Here is a 23,091-nt window from a genome sequence, read left to right as displayed (position 1 = left end):
AGGATGAGCCCTGTATAGATACATGTGGACTTCCCCCCCCACACACACACACAGTTTCTATTAGGATTGATGTTGTTTATATTACCAAAAAAATCTGTGGCCAGAAACAAATTAATATTCAGTTTCCTTAAAGGTTGAACTGGTTTTCTTGTTACTATTTTTTTTTTATTTCTTTCTTGGAATTGGATCTTTGGGGTCCCATAGTGAAAGCCATGGTAGGTACAAATGCTTAGTCCCCCACCTTATAGGAGGCTGTTGATAGGGTTATGTGCTTCCTGCTCCCAATACAGTCTGGACTGTATATCACTCTCCAAGTCCTGGACATTAACAGGTTCTGCATCACCTTATTTGTTTGTGATCACGGATTTTTTCCAATGGTACTGATTTATATCAGCTGCACTGATATTGGGAAGTTTTACTATCATTTTTTTTCTCTGCATATTTGGAAAAAAAGCTGGTGATTCAAATGTCATATTGAAATGCTACGTAACTAGTATTATACTTTTTCTCAATTAATAAGAAAAAAAAACCACTAAAGTTGCCAGCAGTAGGGAGGATTACATGCAAATGCCCATTTCCATGAAATGTCAATGTTTCTTACTACACGTATCATTTCCATTATTTCTTATGGTAAAAAAAATAAACAAAATTGCCTGTGATACTCCACTGTACAGGAAGTTACCCACGACAGAGAGTAATTTGTAGGCTCAACTCCTCGAACCTGTTCTTGTAACACCTTCTAAGACTTCTGTGAGCCCTGATTTCTTGCTGAAGTTGGTGAGGACTGTGGCTGTGGGGGACTAGCAAGGTGTGTGCGTGTCTGGGGTGCTGGTAAGGTTTGGCCTGTTATGTTAACGCCAGCCAGAAAAGTAAGTACTACATTGCCCCTCGCTCACTCCCCCTGCATCCCCCCCCGAGGGATGGGGAAGGGAATCAAAAAGAAATATGAAACTCGAGGGTTGACATAAGAACAATTTAATAATTAAAATATTAAAGGAGTAAAAAACCCCAAACCATAATAATAACAACAACAGTAATAATCATTATAATGAGAAGGAGGAAGAAGGAGAGAGGGTTGAAACCCAAAGGGAAGGGAGAAAACCCAAGTGATGCATGGTACAACTGCTCCCACCCACTGACCGATGCCCAGCCAGTCCCCAGGCAGCGACCAGCAGCCCTCGGCCAGCCTCCCCCAGTTTATACACCGAGCATGATGTCCCATGGTATGGAATACCCCTTTGGCCAGTTGGGGCCAGCTGTCCTGGCTGTGTCCCCTCCCCATTTCTTGTGCCCCTCCAGCCCTCTGGCTGGAAGGGCCTGAGAAACTGAAAAGTCCTTGACTTTGCATAAACATTAACTAGTAATAACCAAAGACATCCATGTGTTATCAACACTATTCTCACACCAAATCCAAAACACAGCACTGCACCAGCTACTAAGAAGAAAATTAACTCTATACCAGCTGAAACCAGGACATGGCCTTTTCACCCGATCTCATCACGGGGGATTTTTGGTAACAATTCTTCACTCACAATAGAAAATGCCATATACTTTTCTGTTGTGTACCAATATATGTGTGCCCAGCTGGATTTGTCACTTCTTTACCTAACTCAGTTATGCTAAGTAAAGCCAGCCTTAGTATGGAAAATAAGCAGTATTTATTAAATCTCATCTACAGTCTAACTGAAGATGACTTTTGTCAGAAAAGAAGTGACAAGAAGATTGGAATATCAAGAAATACAGTTAAAACAGAGTTGACTGAACAGTAACCTCCTTTGCAGAAGTATACTTAGCTGAATCTGCTTTGTAGTATTAGTATGCTGCTTGTTTCACGATAATTTCCTTAAATCCTTTTTTGAGGGTGGAGGTAGTTTTTAATCTAAGTTTTGAGCGGTACTGAATTGACAGATCTGGAAATCAACAGCTAGGATTAGATCATAACACCAGCTTGCCCACAATCTAGGCTGTTCTAGATTCTGAGCTTTTATTAACAAAACAAAACAAAAAAAAAAAAAAAAAAAGGCATTTCCAGCTCTTCTGGTCATGAGGGTTACTGTTAAACCTGCAAGCAGAATACCACCTGAAGCAGTCATATCTTCATGTGTTTTTCTACTGCCCAGAGCCTGGAGACATTTCATCTACCATACAAGCTTAGAGAGTGTTGATTCTGAAGCAGAACAACTGCAGCCCGTGTCTGAAGGCTGTTCTACTCATCCGAACATGCAGCAAGTGTGCCTGTGTGAGTGCTGCTCTGCAAGCAGAGGGCAAAAAACCCCAAGCCCAAACAACATGATGCTGTGTTTGTGCCAGGAATTCAAGCTTTCCTATAACCACTAATGCTGTGCAGGTATGAACAGAAAAGGTGTAGCCAGCATTGTGAACAGGGCATGTCAGATGCAGATACTTACCTTAATTAAAAGAGTTAACATCAAAATTTGAAGAAAAATTGAACAAACTTCCAAGAAAGCATCCATGTTTTTCACAATTAAATGCATCCAGAATTGAGCCAGGCTCTAAATGGTGCTTCTTTTCCTTGTCCTCCCGTCCTTTTCTGGTGAGGATGTTGTTTTTGTCCTGGATCGGTTTTCTATCCTGATTTTGCTGCACCCCTATAACCAGTTGTACCAGTGCAGCTTGAGGGTTGTTTTGGAGGAGAGAGGAAGGTCCCACTGCCATGTGAGAGGTGGGCAGAGCCATGTTCCCGCTGGAGTACAGCTCCCTGCAGCCTTATTCAAGTGCAGAGGATGCCTGCAGCGACCTGTCCTTGTCACCATGCCTCTTTAGGCAGCCTGACCCTGCCCAGCCGTTTGATGTACAGCATCATAGTGACATGCTGCTGAGCCAAAATGACCTCATTTTAGATCAGAGAGGTAACAGATCAGTGTCGGAACAGTACCTCAGGAAGTTGGCCTCAGTCTAGGATGGGCTCCAGACCAGATCTCAGGAGGAGGTTGGGGCATGCACCCATGGGCTCCTTCCAGTGGCATTTTGGTGCTAGAGGTAGCGCAGAGAGGAGCCCTGGTGAGGGTGGCGATGGAGTGGGTAGGAGCCCAACCTCATCAGTATGGGTGAAATGCAGACCATGTCTTAATGGCCAAGTCTCCGTGCTCGATGGTGAGATGAGCCTCAGCTGTGGTGTTCTCCAGCTTGGCTATGCTCCGGCTTCCCCAGCAGCATGCCATCCCAGCCGGATACCGTGACACGGGGGAGCGCGTGGTGACACATGCTGCTGAGCCATCCTGGGTGTGTTTCAGTTGTCTACTGTTCCCTTCCCCCTGCAAAAGTAAATATCTAGAGTTTGAATTACATTACTTAGTAAGAACAACTTCATAATTCTACATACTTCACTCCTTACAACTCAGTAATAGCAGCAATGGCATTTGGGAACTGTTTAGAGATTTAAAAAAAAAATGTAATTCTATCTGGATTTACCTACCTAAAATGTATTCTGACAACAGTGATTCAGTTGAAGAACAGGTGTCGTGCCTGAACACCCTGTTTAGTTTTACCAGTTCGACCTCACTTTGCTACTAAATGCATTTTTTTATGTCTGAGAGGCTCTTCTCAACTGTGGTTGCTACAGGACCAGTACCCCAAGATTTTCTAAGCTTGAAATACCATTAGAGCAATTCTGGGAGTAGGTCTAATTGATTTTAGAGAGTTGGGGTGGGTGTTCTTTTTTCTTTTGTTATCGTGGTGTTTTAGGTGTGGGTTTTGTTGGTTGGGTGTTTTTTGGTGTGGGGTTTTTTTTTGGGGGGGGGGGGGGGGGCAGGGGGTAGTGTGTGTGTTTGTTTTCCTCTAAATGTAGTATTTGTCTGCCTCCTAGTTGAGGAGGCAAATGCATAAAGACAAAGCCAAGGTCTGCCTCCAGCAGAAGAAACCACCCTCTGCAGAGCAGAATGTGAAAGCAGAGGCTGTTTTGTTTCTTTCCACACCCCAAACCCAAATGGCCGCTCACAGCCTCCTGATGCAGGCTTGCCTAAGGGCCAGTTTGTGAACTGCTGGTACAGGCAGCTCAGCCCTGTCCTGTCCCCGTCACTTCACTTGGAAGGAAGATTTGGGCACATCACCACCAGTGTGTTGGGGCTGTCCCTTTCCACAAAGGTGGGATGCTCTTACTCACAGCCAGTGTGCCAGTGTCCTGTTTGGCACTTAAGAACTGTTTTTATGCACTAGTGCAGTACAGACTGGTTGGATTTATAGAAGAATGATCTAGGCTCCTTTCCCAAGCGCGTAATTTGGATATTTTTGGGGGATTTGGATTATTTGGATAATTTATTGCATCTTTTCCTGCAAAGGCGGCATGCATCCTCCTTGCTCCAGTATGTATTTGTGTGTGGTTTATCCTAGCTTTCCTAAACATCTAAGAAGTTGTTACTGTGGTATTTTATGCACCCAGTGATGCTTCTTGTCGGGAGAGAGCTGGCTTGCAGGGCTGCTCATTCACAGTTGTTCTTTCCAGTGTCCCAAGCTTTTATTTACCTACGCATTAATGTTCACTATGCCTGGTGAAGCTAGGTTTTGCCATTGGTGTCAGTGACGTAACTTGCCTGTTTTCTCACAGTCTAGTGAAGGAGTAGAGAACAGAGCTGGTGTTGTGACTGGAATTAACGTACCATGTGGTGCCTACATCACCTTTCTCTTGTATCATTGTCTACTGCAGAAAAATTCTTGGAAACCAGCTTTGTTTCCACACCCAAGTCTTCAGTGCAAATTGTTTCTTTTTCTTCCCCAGGTTCCTGCATATTGCATGCAGAGGCACTGTTGCTTTTAGACTAGAAAATAAAAACAATAACTCCTTAGGTGCTAAAGATAACCTAACTGTAACTCTATAAAGAATTATTTTCTGCTGCTTCTTACTTTTTAAGCAGCAATGTTGTTTAGTATTTCCAGTAGGTTGGCATCTCTTGAAGTATGTTTTTCTCGAATAAGGTAGTATAATCTCTGATCTGTGAATCTGCTACTGGTGTTTTGTCCTCAGTTTGCCGCTTCCCATTGCTTTATTAAAGACGCTAGTCTAAGCTTATATAATTTTAATTCTGAGTTATTGGGATTTTTTTTCTTCAAAAAAGGTTATATTTCATTTGTGCCAGTATTTTAGGACTTTAAGTCAAAAATGCTTCAGCAAAAGTAATGTGTTGGGTAGTGTGATAAAACAGGATTTAACTGTTGCATCTCTCTTCAAAAGCTTTGTCCTGCTTTGTCTCTCCAAAAGATTTTAGTTCTTTCTAAATTAAACTGATGGTATGAAGGGGATTCAGGTGCTGTGCAAACCACATTTATATTAGGAAGAGCTGAATATACAAGTCTGGACAAATATTTAAAGTTCAAAAGAATCTGAAGAGGTCAGGAACGTAAAACAAAATGCAAAACTGTAATTAACTTTACAAGAGCTAATCCCAAATAAAACGATTGCATGTTATGGAGAGACTTCAAAAAGAATATCACCATAAAAAACTTCAGAATAATACTGAAAGTCTGAAATATGATGGGAGGGAGCCTTGCAGGTATTAGCCATGTAGAGATGCCGTTGTGAGCATACTGCAAGGGGGAGTAGCGGCTCTGAAGGTCTAATCCTGACCCCACTGAAGTTGGTGGAAGATCCCTATTGACGTTGGTTGACAATGCACCAAGTTCTGAGTTTCGCTTGTGTGAACACCTTGAATAGGCAGTCAGTTGCAAATGCTTTATCCTTTGGAGATCAACAATATTTGAAGGATTTCAGGAAAGAAAAGCACAAATGTGAGAAATTAAGGCAAAATAAAATTGAAATACAAATTTTCAGCATAAGTAATGTAACAAGAATCAGGGATTAACAGAGAAAAATAGAAGCATGATTTCTTTAATACTCGTTTTGTAGATGCATAAACCTGTAAATGGTCTGCTATAGAAGTTGGGAAAAGTCTGTATCATTTGTGGTCTCTAGTACTAGATCTAACAAGCCATTGCCTAAGAGATGGTAGAGAATAATACTCATTTGGCAGGGTAACGGACTGGAGGAAAGATCAGCTCTCTTTCCTAATGCCTGTAATTCTTAATTGCTTATTAGCCTTTTATGTGTGTGAAAGTTATAAAACTGCCTGTCTCTGTGATTCCTCTGCAAATCTCTCATTGGAGAAAAAAATTGTATCCCATGAATGAACATTGCTATTTCTCTAGAAACCTATTAACTAAATTAGACAACATGAACTCTACTTATTAGGGATATCATTTTTCTGTTGTCTTGATATGGAGATGATACTAGTCTTTCTTCCATTTATATTTAGGTCTTTCATGTAACCTATCTCAATTTACATAACGTGGGATTTTTTTTCTCCCAAGTTGGATCTATTCTGATACATCTCCTTACTCTCTCTTCTAAAACTGAAAGTCGTAGAATCATTTAGGTCAGAAAGTACTTTTAAGATCATCAAGTCCAACCATGAACCTAGCACTGCCATGTCCACCACCAAACCATGTCCCTCAGTGCCACATCAACACACCTTTTAGATACTTCTAGGACTCACCCACTTCCCTGGGCAGCCTGTCCCAATGCTTCACCACCCTTTCAGTGAAGAAGTTTTCCTTTTCCTAATATCCAATCTAAACCTCCCCTGGCAGAACTTGAGACAGTTTCCTCTTCTCCTATCACTTGTTACCTGGGAGAAGAGAGTGACACCCCACTCACTACAACCTCCTTCCAGGCAGCTGTAGAGAGCAATAAGGTGCCCCCTGAGCCTGTTTTTCTCCAGATTAAACACCCGCAGTTCCCTCAGCGGCTCCTCATAAGCCTTGTGCTCCAGCCCCTCCACCAGCTTCGCTGCCCGTCTCTGGACACACTCCAGCCCCTCAATGTCCCTCCTGCAGTGAGGGGCCCAAACCTGAACACGGCATTCGAGGGGCGGCCTCACCAGTGCCCAGTGCAGGGGGACGGTCACTGCCCTGGTCCTGCTGGCCACACGGTTTCTGATCATCCTCTGGGTAAAATAACTACTAATCGCTGGATTTATCCCAAACTCCTTAAAACAAAGTTTCTTCTCGTGCTGTGACCCATTCAAATAATTTTTCTCCTCTGTGAATCATTTGCAATGGCCAATGACAAGCTTGGCTGCTTTAGGTGCCAGTGAATACTCAGTAGGCGTAGTTTCTCCAGTGATTCCTCTGTTCATCTTTGGCTAAGCCTACAGCCAGTGGGCAAAAATCCTCACAAGTCACCTTCTCTTAGGTTGCCTGTGATGCCTGAGCTTGAGGATGCCCATGAGGGAGAGACACAGCTTTGAACCAGTAGGAGAAGAATTATGGGGCAAACTAAAATACCTCATATTGCTATCCATTAAGCTTTTCCCCTCTGGGTTCATATGTAGTTGAATGGCACAGTCCTTTAGGAACCATTCTTCTGTAAAATCATGCTAGCTGCTGTGTTGCACTAAGCATATAATCCTAAATTTGAATTATTCTTTTTTTTTAAAAAAAAAACTACAGGAGAAAAAACCATATGTTGAGTCCAAGAACTAGAAAGCAGTTTGAGTAGAAGTGGGTGCAGAGGAGCCGTCAGAGCTTGCCCTGCTGCATTGCTCTAGGATGGCTTCAGCCACCATGGGAGGCTGGGTGGTGGGGAGCCCCTGCCTCTGGGGAACAGCAGAGCCCTAAGGGATGGGAGTCGGGGCTTTCCCCCTTTCACCTTCCAGTAGCATCAGACCCGGCTATGTTTCTCACCTTCCTGTGACACGCAGTTACTTCCTCGAGGAGTTTTGCTCTCCCGGATATGGCTGGGTTGGCTCATTTGCAGAAAGGTGGGCAGGCTGCTGGTTTGCCAGCCTCGGTGCCTGAAGTGCCGTGTATAGCACTAGGGAGGTTTGGCCTCGGTGCCGGCTCCCCCTCAGTGGTCTGCCAGCACGGAGCTGAGGTGCAGCGCAGCAGCACGCAGCCTCCAGCAGAGATAACGCTTATCGTGTGTGCTGCTGGCTCAGCAATGCTTTTCCTCACGTGGTAACAATTTCTGCCTGCCATCAATCCCTACTTTGTGTACTGGTTCTGCAGACAGTGAACACGGCCGAAGGATGCGTGTTTGTGCAGTTTTAGTGCACCATCAGCCTCCAGTGGCAAACTTTGGGAAAGTTAATTCTTCTTTCCAGTCACTTTGGCCCTTTTTTGTCATATTTAGCATTAAATCTCTCTGGTGCTAACTTTGTTCTTTAAGTTGCACTGGGACTGTCATCTCGTTCGAGACGCAGGTCAGCAGGAAAACAGCCAAGTGTGGAAAAGCACGCCATCGCTGTTCCCCGGGATCAGAGTGGCAAGGGTGACCTAAATTTGAAATGCTCCCTACTCTGTGTCCAATCCAGCATCCTCGGGCTGCAGCCTGTCAGCTGCAGTGGCAGACCAAGATCTCTGCGGGTTTAATCTAATAAAATTTGGGGGTTGGAAATCTGTGGCAAAATGGAGGGAAATAGCGAAAGCAAGAGAAAGGAATGCAGGAAAAGAAGTACTTGAGAAGCTTGACCAAAGCATAAGAACTTGCATTTTGGTTGTATGCTGGGGTGTGTTTCGGCATTTTGATTTGTTTGTTTTCCAGAGCAGGCATGAAATTGCTATATTTGTGTATATGAACAATAACAACAGGTTAGAAATGCAACATTAGCGCTTTTTTGGGGTAGAAAGAGAAATCAAGACCTGCCTAAAGGCAAAACATTTCCAAGGTGGGGTGGTTTTTTTTTTTCTTTCTTTCTTTGGAAAACCTCATTTTTTGTTGTGTGTGTTTGGCTGTTGCCCACACTGGGGCTGGAGGACATCTTTGTAATCTGCAAAAATTGATTCAGCAGGTGGCCAACTGTGCTCGGTGCTTCCTCCAGGTCTTGGCTGCCACAGTTTGCACAAGCACATGTGTTTGAGGTGTGGGAGTACAAGTTATAGGAGCACCTGGCAGCAGCCCCTGCACATGCCGGTTGTGATGCTTGCTTACAGACAAATACAGCCAGGGAGGTTTTCCTGAGGAACAGTAAGACACAGCTTGTAGAAGCATGCTTTGTTTTTGCTTCTGCTCTTAAAAGCAGCGATGTTTTGGTTTACTTCCACGCCACAAAAGTATTCCTGACTTCTTCTTTCCTGACCCCCAGCCATGGCACCAGCACCCCAGGGAAGGGATCCTGTTATTCTCTCTTGGACAAGGGACAAACCCTGGGTCAGTGGTGATGACCCAGGAATGTTTTTTACAAGGTCCATCTAACAATGAGAAAAAATGTTTTGCTTTTTTTGGGTAGAGGTTTTGAATGCAACAGAACTGAGGGTTTCGGGTGGGTTCTGCCCCCCATTCCTTCTTTTCCTTGATTATGAGATGTTTCTGGATGGTTGTGTCTGTTGAACAGTCCAGAGGAAAACAGCAGCATTCCTGCAGGGGCTTGCAAGAATTTATACTGGATTTTGCTGACACCTATTTTTATATCAGAGATGGCAAAAACATACTGACGTATCTAGTCTATCTGCTTGGGAATAAAATTCATTTCCATATGCATCCAGCCTTGCAGTGGATTTAATAAGTTGGGTTACTTGTGCTCATCTGCACATCTCCCTTTCTCTGGAGCTGATCGAGAAAAGGTCTTGAAAAAGAAGGTTTTTTGGGGAATTGAGATTTGATTTGTATCACAGAGAAAAACTGAAGTGTCTCACAAAATTTGATGTCTAGATTTTAAATCCTATAGCTTTAGTTGGTCTAGGAATGTTTTGTTCTGGTCTTTCCAAATCCTAGTAATCTGTGGGGATATTGATCCTCTGTTATTTTTATTCTTTGGTATCTTAATCTAGGAACTAAGTAACTTCTTGAATAAATGGTCTCACTGTCTGTCTCTGGCAGTATTTCTGACTTTTGTCACTTATCTCCCCCTGCCATGAGGTAAATTCTGCTTACTCTTTAGAAAATATTTTACATTATAAACAATGATATTTTCCTTAGGATCTTCATCCTTTGCAAGGAATTGGAAAGTATGCTGGGGAGGAAAGCAGTGATTTTTCTGGAGTTCAGGGTGTAATATATAAATAAATAAATGGTATAAACACACACCACACACATCTGTAATGTAAAAAACCCGTACTTTAACTGATCTCTTTTCAAGTCTTAAGTTTACAGAAATTTTCACTAGCAGACTGGTATATATTTATTATCCAGTGCATGCATGGCATCATAGGAAAAAGGTAGTCTGCTACTTTGATGTAATTTGGTGCTTCGTTGTGAAAATGGTACATACATATATATTTAGCAGTTTGGTGGGTTTTTCCCCCCTGAGTTATCATGCTTCTGTATCCTTAAAGAGAAATGCACATAGGTCTTGCACATAACACTGACATGGATTTCTTCAGAAATACCAGTAGTTGTTCACCTTTGGGCACTGCGGAAAATAGGTATTAAGTTCATACTTGTTAAATTTTATGTTGATCTACTAAGAAGAAAATGGACAGATTTTCCCAAAGACCATGCCCAAAAACCAGAATACTGTATGTTTTTGCTGAAATCTTGGACCTAATACAGAAATCTAAGAGAAACTAGAAGGAATAGAAAAGCATACACAGTTGCCCATTTCGAATTTCATATCATTACTGCCCAAATTTATGTTTTGGACAGAGTTTTCTTATTGTTTTTTGCCTCCCATACATTTTAAAATATGAAACTTACAAACCTGATTTTTTTTGATGTACCTACTCATTCCTGGTTTATCTTATCCCCTTCGCTTTTATCCACATATTTTAATCCAGAACTCATAACGATATTCACGCTTTAAAAAAGGCGCACAAAATGAGTGATCTAATGAATGGTTTGTCACTTTTAATTTCATAACAGCTATAAGATAAATAAAATAATAAAATCATTACAGCACAAGGGCAGGCAGTTTTATACAAAAAGCGGTTACCCGAAAGAGTACAGCTAAAAAAGAAGGGAAGTGCTGACTTTCGTAATTCACTGAAGTTTGACACTTTTAAGGTTTGTATTATAACAGCACTTCATAGGCTATAGATGGGGCTGTTTCAAGTTCTGTTGTAAATCTGACTTTACAAGGCTTTAAAGTTCTGCAGGCTAGTAAAAATCACTCTGGGATTGTACGTGTGAAATAAAAAATTTGGTGGTTTTAATATATTTTAATGCTCAGGGGATTTTGTCATCTTAGATATTTTTTTACCAAAATTTCATTGTTCTTGTATTTTGGAATAAATCTTAAAGCTTACCTCGTGTCTGAGGGAGGTGGGGGGGGTGGTGGAAAAAGAGAGAACCCAGAAATACAAGACTCACATCTGCACAGTAAAGTTTGAAGTGTCAACATGAGCTTTTGGCACTGGAGAAAAGGGCATAAATATTTACCATGAAACATAGCGTAATAATAACTGATAACGTTGTCACATGGTTAGAGCACAAGCCTCCCCATGAGTTACAAAGGATAAGCTGTAAGCCCCAGAAAGTTAGCTTTTCTGGAAACCTGCCCCTCTGCACCGCACGGCTCTTCTTGTTGGAAAAGTCTGGGGTTAAGCTGAAGAGGAAATTGTCTGACCTGAAATTTTGAGGGTTTGTGTAGTTTTTGCATACAATTGTTTGAATGATTCACCTGCTTGGCAACATAAAATGGAAATGCAAACAGTTAGGAAGTATGATTAAAAATACACTTCTTGATTCCAAATAAGCAGCGGTGGGTAATACGACAGGTTAGCCGTTGGCGTGCTGCACTTTGCCATTTAAGGGATCTCTATGCAAGGCTGCGCAGGGCTGCTGTCACAGTCTCCTTGGAATCTCTGCTCCCCTCACTTTGTAGCGGTGATGCAAGACTACTGAAAAGTTTGGCTCAGGAACACTGTATTAAAATTACCCTCAATCCCCATGCTACTTGGTAATTTACGCTGGTTATGTTCACTACTAGAGTAGTTGTTTCTGACTCCATTGCCTAATCTGAAAAGAGCGAGAGATTGTGTGCGAGGGTGACAGCCAGCCCACCTGTGACCTGCCAGCAGGGCTTTCAGTGGCCTCCTCTTGGGGAAGGAAATAGTTTTGAGTGATAAACATAAGGGTGGGAGCGATCCTGGAGCAAAGACCTGCACATTTCTCTCTGCCATTCTCCTTCCCCTCTTTCTGTGGGCTTGAAGTCACATTAGTTTCCTTTACTGAGGTATAATAAGCTTTCCAGAGGGTCAGGGGTTGGTGACGGTAGCATGCTGTCCTCCTTTACCAGGTCCTGGTTCCTGAGCATCTCTGACATTGCTGTTCCTGGACATTCCCATGCATAGGGCACGTTGCACGGCATTTGCTTGCTGTTGGGCGAAGAAAAGAGAATCGGGGTTGTCTCTGCCCGCCTCACAAACCACACCGTGCAGACCCGAGGGAGTCACAGCAGTCACAAAACCTGTGGCAGACGACATACATCCTGAGCAACAGCACACTTGTTCTGAGTTTGTATGTAAATCCTTGGCTGGGAGGGACGCTGTGCCTGGGCAGTGCTTGTTTGGGCCAGCAGAGATAACTGGGCTTGCGTGGCACAGGTGTGCAAGGGACCTGCCAGGAGAAGAAGGGGAAATAAGTGTAGGATATAAGCAGCTCCTAGGATAGCATGTCCCTGTCACCTTGGTCCCTGGCAAGGTGGCCAACTGCCAGCTCATCCTGTCTGGCTCCCGTGCAGCCTTAAGCGAGGTTTAAGATGCGCTGGCTGTTTGTCTAATATTGTTCTGTGTAAGCAATTGCAGAAACTTGTAAGCATTCAAATAGGGTAAAAAGTAAGTGTTTTTTTAAGATTTTTAGGTGTTGCCTACATTCTGGATATTTAACAAGCTATGGTCCACAACTTTCCTCACAGGCAAGAAAATAGCTTTTCTTGCAATTAGATGCTTGTTTCAAGGGGCAGAGACATTTGTCTGTAAAACTTAGTCCCCTTCAAGTATTCTCTTTGGGGAAAAAAAGCAATGCTTTTTATTAGTATTATTTTTACTATAGCCAGATCTACACTTGAACACTTTTGCATGCTGTATTGTTTACTCATGTTCTCTAACTGGAGCTTAAAACTGCCAGCCAGCTAGGGACTTGTTTCCCTAGCTCTTGTCCATGAGGAATTACTGGGGAAGAAGGGAAGTTTCCCCAAGAAGTAAGGCAAGGACAGGAGCTCCCGTGGGCACACCAAGGCTCCTAGATGAAGGGAATTAAGGTATATAAAGTTTGATTATATGAATGTTCTATTGGCCTCAGTTTACATGCTTTAAATTCATGTACTGAAGTCATGTTCTGTCAGGCAGGAGAGCTGTTCAGTTGCCTGATATTGGGAGAGTGCATGGCAGCAAAATCCTTTCATAATAATGATACCCAGTTGGAGTATGTCTGGTTGCATGTTAGAAACATTAAACATAGGAGGTTTTGTTTTAGAAAGTATAAAATAACATGCCTTCAGGCAGCTGTGCAGCTTTGGCGTGAGGAAGACTGTGGAGGGCAGTTTCACAGTTGTAATACAAAAAAATGCATGCTCATTTTGACCCTCCTGTGTTTCACTTCAGAATACAGAAGCTGCGCTCTATGCAGTTTCTGTTCCTGGTAATGGTTTGGTTAAGGGGCAGAAACACGGACAAGTTTGAACACAGAGTGGTTGTTTGCTTTGTTTTTAACGTGCATCGGTATCAGCAGTGCGCAGTGAATTGGCAGCACAGCCAGCCCTGTGATGAGTGTCTGGGCAGTAGAGCCTCCCTGTGCTCCAACTTGAAATCTTCTGGATATTTCCTGCTCTGAATGGGATTGAACGTAGCTGGGGGGGTATGTTATTACATATAGTGAGAAAACATCTGAGTGAATTTTCTTCTTGAGAGGTGCTGTTCGGATTTGATGGGGGAGGAGGGGAACTTGAAACTTCTGTGTCAACATTGTGATGCTGAGTGCCTGCTTGCGGGTACTGTCTCTGCTTGTGTTGTGGAGGTCACCAAATAAAGCCAGGTTTAGGCACATATGTTTTTAACGACTTAGAACTCTTTGGGGGTGGCTTTGAGTACTTGTTTACTACCAGATCAGAAAATAGGAGTAGTCTTAATAAACTATTTGAGACATGTTTGTTGAGGTTTTAGAAGCACAGCAACGAGGGTTGCTTTTGCATTGTGTAGAAAGTGAGTTCTTCCTTGCAGATCTGCTTATTTTTACTTTTGAATGTGTGTGGATTTAACTGAAGAACATGTGTTCACGCAGTTGTGCTATTTAAACTAACGTGGGGTGACTCGGTGTGTATTCAGTGCCGTCATCCCACAGCGACTGCGACAGAACATTTTGTTGTCTGAAGACAATGCTAATAACGGTAGCATTAAAACAGCATTGTAATTTCACAAGACAGTCTTCCGTTCCCAGAACTGCGAAGTGACTGAGGGATTTGCCGTTGTCAGACGGGGGAGCAGGAGCTGACCTGCGGTGCGAGCGGCACCCTCCGCTTCGGCTGGGCTGGGCTGCCCTGCCTCCCTCCGCTCCCGCCTCCCGGCTGCTGCGCCGGGGTTTGTCACGGCAGCCGACACCTTTGCAAAGCAAGCGCTCGAGCGTTCAGCTGTGCTGGGAGCTGTCGGAACACAGCCCCTTGCCAGGGCAGTCCTACGCTAAGCTGCTTTTGTCTAACGGGTGAGCCACCCACCAGCAGCCTGGACAGCCGAAATGGGTGGGAGGGCACGTGCTGCATCTGGCAGCCCCTTACCTATTGCTGCTCCGGTGCTTGGCCCCACCAGGTATGCTGTTTGCCGAAGGAGAACAGCTTATGGGTTTAGTGCTTTGCAATTGATACATTGTGGATGCTATAGCATTCCCATAATGTATAAAACAGCGATTCAGAACTGAAGCATTTTACAGTAGTCATGCTTTCCTTTACCTTGGTGCTTTACTTTAGCTTTGGTGGAGGGATTGCAGGATGAAAGCAACATGGCTGCAGTGACTAGCTGAGGACAGCTACGCTGTCTTTGTAATTGATGTATAGCTTATAAATGCAAATAAGTGGTCATTAAGAAATGAATAAACATTACATATCTTATTCATCCTTAACATCACCACCTCATGTAAAGATAATAACAACTTCCTTATCAAAAGAGTTGGTAATAGTGCTTGGAAGCTGAAAACAATGATGCTGTGGTGGGAGCCATATGCATTTATTCTTTAATAGGAAATCTTAAAAGTAAGACATTGCCACCCTCTTAAGTACTCCTTTTCAGTGGGTTCCTGGTATACTGTTGTAATAAACACATTGGATAATGACAGCATAGAGAACATGATGAGAAAATGAGCTGAAGAAGAGATTGTTGGCACTGCAGAGGCACTGGAAACCTTACCAACATTAAATGCATTTGTAGTACTGTGTCTTACATACAGCATGGACGATGTCTGCAGCATAAAGCCACTTAGAGGTTCATTGGTGAGCGCGTTGGTATTGCTATTGCTAAGTTTGCTTTGTACGCATTAGTATTTAGCAGATAAGATAGCTGTGAATACAGACCCTGAGACCTTGCACTGAACATCTTTAAGATGCGCAGCCACTGTGCAGGACTTGCTTCTTCAATGACCCCCTTTCTCCCAGCAGTGTTTCCCAGGAGCCATGTGACAGTGTACAAGAAGGTTGTGCTTTGATTTCAGTAGCTTCATTATGGAATTGTGCTGATGTCTTAAGATGGATGTTTTTAAAATGTAGTTTGTGTTGGATTGGAATACTGAAGATAAAGAGCTAATTTAAGGAAAATGCAATGGGGGAAAACAGTCGCATGCTTGAGATTCCAGGCATCCTTGCTGTGAAAAGTTTGTTTAATCAGCCAGTTTCTGTGTGGGTTTGCTGAGTTGCTTTAGTTTGTTTGTTCTCTGTCAGTTTCTAATAACACTGTTACTTATTTCCACTAAACAGAAAAATACATTTTTGTGATCTCTGTTGTTCCGTGTCTGCTAGGAATGCTGCTTCTGAGTTGTATTGCTACAAATATTTGTATGTTCTTTCCTGTGCTGTTGGCAGAAATACCGGGGAGAGCCAAAGAGCCTAATTCAAGATTGTTTTGTTTGCATATCTTCTATTTTCTTTTGACAAGATCATTGCATGGTTGTGCCTGAAAGTGATCTTCCATGAGCTGCAAGGAGCAGATCACATCATTATCAAACTGGCTAGTTCAGTTGATGCAATAAGAACCACAGGACTTTATGTGGGACCTTCAGTGATTTCTCTGCCTAGTACATGTTTTGTGGCATCAGAAAATCTCCTTTGATTAGACAGTTTCCGAATAGCAGTGTTTGTTATACAGGCCGCTCAGTTCTGTCCCAACATATCCTGTGTGTCCCTGCATGTCTGTGTCACCAGTACAGCGTATCTGGGGCTCCCATAGTGTATTCAATATTACAGTGTGCCAGCCAGGCTTGCACAGAATGGCACAGCCCATCAGCCCCCTGTTTAACCTCTACTGACAGTCAAACTCTGGCATCAGCAGCTCTTGTCCTTCTCAGCCCTTCCGTGAAGTGATTCCTAAATGCTGTACACAAAGAAGTCCTGCGCAGCACTGTCTGTTAACTAACTGCCTTACTGAATATGTTACAGGTGCCCTCTGCTAAAAAGGAGAGATCATGCTGGTTTTTTTTCCTAGGTAGTCCTTGTTCTGCCTTCTCATTTTTCTTGATTTCCTGAAGTAATCCTGTTTTGTGTGCTGTTGACAACTAAATCACTGAGATGCAAAATGCAGAAGAGCAGAGGAAGAGCCCTGTGCATACTGAGAAGCAAATATCCCAGTCTTTCAAAAATGGAAAAAAGGAGCGATAGAAAGAAATCAATGTATATGGTGATGAATTTTTACATGTACATTGTAATATTTGTTATCAAGTCTCCCATGTCTAGATCACTTGCTGCTGAGGATAGGGTGAGGCAAAGAGACATTGATTTTTGGTACCACTGAAACAGAGGTAGCAAGATGAGATCAGAGAATCATGTAGGTTGGAGGGCACCACCAGAGGTCCACCTGGTCCAGCCTGCTGCCCACATCAGGTCCCATTGGCTGAGGTTGCTCAGGGCCATGCACAGGACAGTTTTGAGTCTCTCCAAGGTTGGAGGTCCAGCAGAAGCTCTGGTCTCCCGCTCTAGTGTGTCACCTCCCTGACAATAAAAAGACCTTTTTTCTTGTGTAGAGCTGGAATTTCACATGTTGCAGCCCTGGCTGATGCCTCCCCTCCCTCTCTGTGCACCTTTGAGGACAGTCTGTGTCCCCTCCCGTCAGGCAGTTGCAGACGGTGGGTAGGTCCCCCTGTAGCCCTCTCTTTTCAGGGCTGAGCAAATGCAGTGCCCTTACCCTCTTCTTCACTCCAGCCCCGCAACTCTCTCTGTTGGGTCAACATGGGTCTGGCGCTTTCTCCAGGCAGTGTGCCTACAGGATGAAATCTTTTTCCTGTGCTGCGTGCCAGATGTACTCCAGAGACTGGTTCCTTTTTTTTCCATATTAACTGGGCTTAAGCTCTCTCTTTTTCTCTACCTTTCCATACAACATGTCCAAAAAAGTAACATTTTCAGATAGTTGTATATAGTATGATGTCACACCAAAATTCTGTGTGGTATTACAAAAAAAAAAAAAAAAAAAAAGCGCAATTCTTATTTCTTAACTGAGGTATTTTTTCTCTCTCCATGTCCGCTCGTACAACTATTCCCATCCAGCAGGTCTTGATCTTGACTTTTTTTCTTGAAGAACTTACAACATGTTGTCTAGTATAAAATTAAATATTCTGCAGTCAAATGCAAACATCCAACCCCAAAAGGCGGATGCTACTCCAGATCCAGGATCCAGATGTTAATCATATTCTGTTAGTGACTGAAGTGGGAAAAAATAGCTCTTAAGCTGTGTCTTCTGCTGCTTCCCTATTTTTTTTTTTATTAGGTTGCCCCTGGTATTTCAAGAGCCTTTATACAGATACTGTATACTCTTGCAACAAGCACAAACACAGTTTAGCAGAACAGAGCAGAATTGGAGGCTGGCTTAGTACACAGAGCCTGGTTTTAACCTCTGCAAAGGCCCTTCTCTTTCTCAGCGGTGCTGAATGTGCTGTAAATACCCAACATTTTATACCTAGGGGAGAAAAAAAAGAAAATTTCAAGATAGAATTTCTGAATCTTAGCGAATCACATGTTGCAAGTACTGACCTGAAAGAAGGCATCAGTTTGTAATCTAAGAAATATAACCCAAGAAACAGGATCAGACCTATTATAAAGATCCAGGAAAATGAGCTGAGAACTATGGCACATGATGAATTCTCGTGTAATTTTTTAAGATCTCCATTACCTCCCAGCTGAAAATTCACACACAGTTGTTCTCTGTGTATATATTCTAAAAGCATTATGGTTTTCAGAGTATATAATATGAAACAGTAGGTTTCAAACTTTTTTTTTTTTACATGCTGACCATTAAATGTTTTTTAACGTATGTATGAACTCTATGTGGCTAACTTAGTCTTCGGATAATACTTCTTCTTTTCACAGGTATTTTTGAGAATTCCTCTGAAATAATCCACAGACTCATCAAGTAACTATTGACTATAGTTAAAACAAATCGTATGTCAGGAGATTGACAGCTTGATTTTCTGTTGTTATTTCTCAGTGACTGAAGAAATTGCATCTGTCTCTCCCACCCTAAAATAGAGTAATACCAACACAATATTGATTCATTCTTGAAGAGCTGTTGCTCATAGCATGATGTTTATTTTGGAACTTGACATGAAGTGCATCCCTTTACAAGGCACATGAATAAAATACTAGAAACTTTGAGTTTGTGACCTAGTTAGGAGTTATGTGCATGATCTCTTCTCCTTGGCTGAACTGAGGAAACAACTAAAGCAGAGAGGGGGATATCTTTACATATGACAAACCTTTTTTTTAAAATTTGGTTTCTTTTAATGAAAGGGGCATTTATGAGTGTGTCTCTTTTGATTTTAGACTGAACATAAAACAGCTAGACCTCAGAAAACTTAATATGCACAGTGAAATTTAATTAGGTAACTGCATAAGAATCAAAGGGATGTTTTTTGTTGAGAGGAACCAAGAATCCCCTTTTGGTGCTAGAAGCACATACATAGCTGAGTCCTATTTTCATCTCCTCTTCACCAAGAGGTGTTAGTAACAGATGTGTGTGATCTTCTGCCAAGGTGGATGGGCCAGGGGTATTAGGAGGAATGGGCTGTATTCCTCACATCTTGTATGGTACCTTCTTCTTCATGTAGCAAAGGTGCACGAGGTCTAGTTTTTCAAAAGGTAGCCTTTAACTTTGTTTATTCCAGTTTGAATTGCTACTTCAGAGTAGCAGGTCTTCAGAGACACTAAGCACCTACTTCTTCATGATCACAGTTTGACTTACAGATGCTAAGTACTTCTTGAAAGTATGCACAAAGTCTCACAATTTAGGCTTAATTAACCATTTCCGTGAAAAATATGGGCCTAACTTTTCCAGTACATCAGTTCATCTATTTGTAGAAGTTATGCAAAGTGGTATCTGTTCATAAAAATGTTTTTATATCTTTATTGTATATGGTAACTGTTGGGAAAGGTAATATGCTTCAGATGTGCTCCAATTACACTGTTCCAACTTCATTTCAAAAATTGGTTTTCTTTTGTGGTAGATTAGGCAAAACTGACTACAGTTAGATGTGCTGAAACATCTGTTCATTGTTAACTCTCAGAATGAGAGGTGACCTGTAATTTTTTGTTAATCATAATTATTGTGAGACTTTTTTTTAAAAAAAAAAAACACCAAACAAACAAAACCAAAAAAACCCATCACAGCTATGCAAGTGCAGAAATGGAGGATTCCATCAGGAAAACGCCAAGTACACTTTTTGAGTGAGATAAGAAAGTGGCACATTCAGATGTGAGTATTTCACATAAACCATCAAATCTCTGAAGTCACTTTTTGCTGGCAGTACCAAAGCCAGCAAAGTTTCACCATGATTCATGCAGGCAAAGGTCAATGACGACTTAATTCCCTTAAAAATTTCCACTTAGATTTTGTGGCTTTGTAACTGTCTTGGGTTTTTTTTTTTGTTTGTTTGTTTCCCCTCTATTATGGTAATGTTTTCCAAAAAGCGGTGAGACGAATACAAAGAAAGATGGTTGAGAGGTGTTTAACAGTTTCCAGTTTCTGTTTTCAATCACGGGAAACATGTTGTAAGTAAGCTGTTATCTGTCATGCAACTTGTGGTTCCAACCACCTGCTGTATTTATTCCATTCACTGTGTGCTCCTCAGCGGAGCATGGGCTGTGGCTTTGAGCTCCCTCTCCATTCATTTACAGGTCAGGCAGCTCGGGCACACAGCATTCCTCTCTGTGTGCCTGCACGTGTTAGTGTGTAGTATCCTGATTAAGGTTTGTTGTCATCCAGACAGTTCAAATAAAGTTGCATGTGTGGTTTTCACTTTTCCTGTTGTGGTATTTCTATGGTTTTAATGTTCAGGGTCAAGACTTCACTGAATCTGGATAAAGGCAAAAAGCAGAACAGCTCTGGAAAGTATATTTAGGTATAAATATTTTAGCTTTCCCTAAGGAAAAGATGCAAAATGCTTTCAGTTGGCATGATGTTGCCTTTTTGAAATTTGTTTTATAATAATTTCATTCCGTTATTCTTTTGTTTCAGTTTCCATCAGCAAGGGGAAACAGGCTTTGTTTTAATTATTCTTCATTAAGATTCAGATCTTTGTCTAAACTGAGATAAGCTTCGGCAGTTCTCAGGTTATGGGTATCTAAAGGAAAAGCCAGGTTCTGGCTCAGGAAGCAAACTCCCTCGTTTCCAACAAGTAAAAATGGGAAGAATTGGGTACACTGCCTGGATTTTCACCACGGTGCCTGTAGGCATACCCCAGGCAGAGGGCTCACCATGCTCTTCTGTTAAGAGATGCTGAAGAAGATGTGTCCTTGGGAATGCCTTTGAGAATTCATTATGAGATACATCCCTCTGCTAATAGTATCCAGGACCAGAAGTCTCTTTCATTCTGCAGATGTATCTCAAATAAGACATCTGATTGTTAGGTTGGCCTCTTTCTCCCTTTTGAAATCCTCATTGGGATCTTGCTTGCGTGGCAGACACATTGGTCATTCCTTCCATTGAGATTTTGAAATTTCAAGTGTGTTGAACCAGTCACCATACTCAGTGATGTGGGCCCCATGGTGTTTTTTCTCATAGTGTAGTGCTTTTTATTGTAGGGGTGCTGAACTGATAAGCAGCCAACTAAAGGGACCACAGGTGGGGCAAAGCAGAGTTTTCTGGCCCGACTGACTGGAAATGGACATGACCTCTGAAGAACTGGGTACCTTTAGAGATAAGGCTTACCCACAGAAAAGAAGTAGTGATGCTAACCAGAAAGAGAAGGAAATCTTTATTTTCATATGTTACTCTTGCATTTCCATGACTCTTAGTCCTAAAGCTCTCAAGACCATTATGAAGATACATGTTACTTCATAAGTCTTCTAATCATGGTGTGTTACTAGAATGTCCTGGCACTACACATCTAAGGAGACCTTTGGTCCTGCCAGCACTCAGCCTGGGTGTGAACGTCCTCAAGTCAGTCAGTCTTGAAAAGGAGCATCACTCCTTCCTGAACAGTATGCCTATCCTTTTGCTTGTGAAATGATAAAAAAAATACATATCTAAAAATAGTCAAAATGTTTAGAATTTATTTAGCTACAAATTTTAATTTTAAGATCCCCAGATCTCCTCATAGTGGTCGTTGAAGTTTTTCACTCGACCTTCACCAGCAGATGAGAGAGACTCTTGAAATTAAGATAACAAGCAATTACAGTATGCCAGCTGCCTGGCCATTGTGGAGTGTTTTTCTAGGCATTGCAGAAGGATGTTTTTTGAGAGAAATTTGAATAAGGCTGTGGGAATTTATAGAGAAGAAAGCTATAGAGAAATAGCTTTCAGAGGAGAATGTGATAGTTCACACCCATGTAATTGGTTGACTTGAAAAATACTGAACAAATTAGTACTTTTTATAGTCTGAGTCTAGTCTAGAGTTTCTTATCTTTCTTTGGGTGCTTCATGTGTAGGTGTTAGGCATTTTCTGCCCTTGCAACAAGGTTAAATCATCCAGCTGAAGCTCAGGAGGTAAACTGGCTTGTGTATGGGGCTCAGTTTCATGTTTTTTTGTGATTTTGAGAAATCTGACATCAGTTTTGTTTGTGCTGTTTTAGATCTGAGATGTTTTAAAGTCTTTTTTCTTTTTTCTTTCTTTTTTTCTGTTATTTTTTTCATTTTTTTTTTTAAACAGGAATTGGAAATACAAAAATAGCTGCTTTAATGATTCACAGTGAGACCAGAATTCAACTATATCCCATGCACTCATCTAGTGAAAGCCAGCAACAGATCAGTTCCTTGTGCAGATCTCAGCTACCATGTCTTTGGCACTGTGTCAGTATGTCTGTTATTGATTATTAAGTGAAGTACTGTGGGACCACTTACTGTTCTAGAAGAAAGTACTGCAGAGACCAGTCTTTCCTGCTGAGGTGGTATGAATCTGCTAGCACTGGCCTTGTTAAGTTACTTAAATGGGAAAAAAGTATCTAAGAAAGTGGCAATGGGAAATAAATGGAGTGGTGACGGTGCATGGCTGACAGTGCATCTGTGGCAGCTGTGCTGATGGGGGTGCTCCACTGTACCCTGCTGCAGGGATCAGCTCTGTGCATTACCAGAAAGAATCACTGAGCTTTCGATAGCCGTACCTGCTAGCAAATGTTTTCAAACTCTACTGTGTGTCCAATGTAAAACAGGGTGGCAACATGACTAGCTGTATTTTCATCTGAATCGTACATCTGCAAGAGAAATGGAATTCTGGACTTCCAGGTCCAGGAACAAAACCAAGAAAGAATTAAAAAGCACCAAAGAATTGTTGGTATTAGTAGTCAGCCATAAGTTCTGTTGTCTTCTTGGAGGCCAGCATTTAATAGTGGCTTAGTCACAGGTAGGTGGGCTCTTCCAAGTCAAGGCTGGCCGCATATTGTACTACAAATTCCCCAGAAGGTGTGGGACAAGCAGAGCCTGTTTCTGTATAATCTCCCTTCTACCTCCTGGAGAAGACAGACGCACATTACTTAGTGTGGCCTTTCTGGGCTGCTCTGCATTGTGGCTGGGCCATACACACGG

At 42.2% G+C, this 23,091-nt stretch overlaps 1 protein-coding gene across 10 annotated transcripts in view; it reads left to right on the top strand.

Moving 5' to 3' along the window:
- The window catches only part of FAM110B (family with sequence similarity 110 member B), a 116,029-nt gene that overhangs the window by 72,352 nt on the left and 20,586 nt on the right, over positions 1–23,091 (top strand). For 2 of the 10 annotated variants that reach the window (XM_055799255.1, XM_055799254.1), the window contains one exon: positions 2,121–2,347. The exons of the other annotated variants lie outside the window; for them this stretch is intronic. The gene's annotated coding sequence lies outside the window, so the exon portion shown is untranslated. The remainder of the gene's footprint in view (positions 1–2,120; positions 2,348–23,091) is intronic. 10 annotated transcript variants of the gene reach the window in all.

This window comes from Falco peregrinus, chromosome 3 (assembly GCF_023634155.1).
Source record: "Falco peregrinus isolate bFalPer1 chromosome 3, bFalPer1.pri, whole genome shotgun sequence".
Classification (NCBI taxonomy): domain Eukaryota; kingdom Metazoa; phylum Chordata; class Aves; order Falconiformes; family Falconidae; genus Falco; species Falco peregrinus.
Note: the sequence above shows the minus strand (reverse complement) of the source record. Positions and strands in the feature narration are given on the sequence as shown.